Here is a 1,922-nt window from a genome sequence, read left to right as displayed (position 1 = left end):
ATTATAAATATTATAATAAATATTTGTTAATGTTGTAGTAAATGCTATAAAAATACTCAATAAGATATTATAATCCACGTAAAAAATACTTATTAGAATTATTTATTTGTATTTATTTCATAAAATATTACATAAAATATTTTGTCTACATTTTAATAATATTTTGAATAAAGTTTTATATAAAATATGGATAAAATATTTATATGACATTTCCAAAAATGATAAGTGATAAATATTTGTTATAATTTCTATTCTGTGCTATCTAGGCAACCTCCACTCTTACGATACTAAAAAAAAATGAGCCGATTCAATCCGGTTTATTTAATGTTGACGCGTAAAGTTAAAGACGTATTTCGCATTAATAGTACACTAGACATCGACTTATGTATGGCGTGATCGACATAGGTGAATTGAGTTCTTGGTCAGTATTGCAAGAGCTGTCGCACGATACAGAGTGATCCGGCTCATAATCCAGAACGTAGCTCAAGCGCGCGGAAATCGTCTTTTTAATTTAATTGAAAAGTAAGGAAAACTAGGTGAGTGCGAAATTGAATATCTGGAGACATTGGACAAAATTATCGATTATCAATTATTTAATATAAGACATAAATTATCTGATAAATCAATTAATTAAAATTTAAGAAATAACTGAAACTAAAAAAGAAAAATAAAAAATCTGTATCGCTCTTCGCACGTGATGTAAAACTTTTTAAATTTTTATTTATTATTGAGCAAAAAGAAGTATTGCGATAAAAAATATACGGATATATATTATATATATTATATATACATATACGTTTTATATACGTTTTCTAAATGTATCTAATTCTACAAACGTATATTAAGAAACATATATAAAACTAGCATATGCTACTGAGAATGGTATGTGCGTGCGCGCGCGCGCGCGCGCGCGCGCGCGTGTGTGTGTGTGTGTGTGTGTGTATGTCAGTTTAATTATAAAAGATCTTTCCATCGCTGTTCAACGCCCTTATAGTTTTTCGAATTTTACTGAGTTTAGTTTTTACAAATGTAAAGCCTATTTTACAATTGCGTAAGCGTAGTTATAAGAATTGATCAATTACAGTCAAATATTCTTCTCGTATTTAACTGTGATTGGTGCACTTCTACAACTACATTTATGCAATTGTAGACTAAGCTTAAGGTTATTAATTTTATATATCAATCTCTAAAATGTAAAGGAAATAATTTTTCGGAATCGAAAAATCGAGATGTATGTGAGACGAAGGTCCAAATTGAATTCAGGATCTGACGATTACACGGACGGACGATTACAAATCTATCACACAAGATCACATTGCAGTAAAAAAATTATTTTTATTTTTATTTTAATAAAAGAGATATAATATATCGCTATAACATTTTACAATTGAAAATCAATTTGAAAATCTTATTAAGAAATCAGAGTATCTTTTGTATTCAGTGTTCTATATAAAATTATCCTTCTTCGAAGAAGGAATTTGTCATAAATTTTATAAAACTTAAAACAGTCGATCATCGATTTTTGAATTTATGTAAAGAATTATTTTAATAAGGTTTGGATTAATTTCTTTTATTTATTTATTATATTATATTATCTCTTTAGTCCTGTTGCTCGTGTTCAAGCATAGTAACTTTTCTTATATGCCTCATATGTAATGCGCACGCTAGTTATACACAGTTCATATAGAATCTATAATTTAACGTCGATTCCGAACAACGAAGTTTTTTTGTTTAGACAAATGTTTCTTTGCAAGTGTCTCTTGACAAGGATACTCTCGGTGGATTGCCGCTTCCTTCCGAGAGGAGAACGCGAGCGTATGAAAATTTAGGTTTTACCGGGATCTCTAACATAGCAGACCAGTGCGCTGTCTACTCTGTCACACTCTCAATATTATATTATATTTATTATATTTATCGATTTA

At 28.9% G+C, this 1,922-nt stretch overlaps 1 protein-coding gene across 2 annotated transcripts in view; it reads left to right on the top strand.

The window, feature by feature from the left end:
- The first annotated feature begins 440 nt into the window (after positions 1-440).
- Positions 441-1,922, top strand: part of LOC108695012 (long-chain-fatty-acid--CoA ligase ACSBG2-like) — an 18,697-nt gene continuing 17,215 nt past the window's right edge. For both annotated transcript variants that reach the window (XM_018204726.1, XM_018204725.1), the window contains exon 1: positions 441-536. The gene's annotated coding sequence lies outside the window, so the exon portion shown is untranslated. The remainder of the gene's footprint in view (positions 537-1,922) is intronic.

The sequence above is a fragment of the Atta colombica genome, unplaced genomic scaffold, assembly GCF_001594045.1.
Source record: "Atta colombica isolate Treedump-2 unplaced genomic scaffold, Acol1.0 scaffold126, whole genome shotgun sequence".
In the NCBI taxonomy this organism is placed as follows: domain Eukaryota; kingdom Metazoa; phylum Arthropoda; class Insecta; order Hymenoptera; family Formicidae; genus Atta; species Atta colombica.
This window is presented reverse-complemented; position numbering and strand designations above follow the sequence as displayed.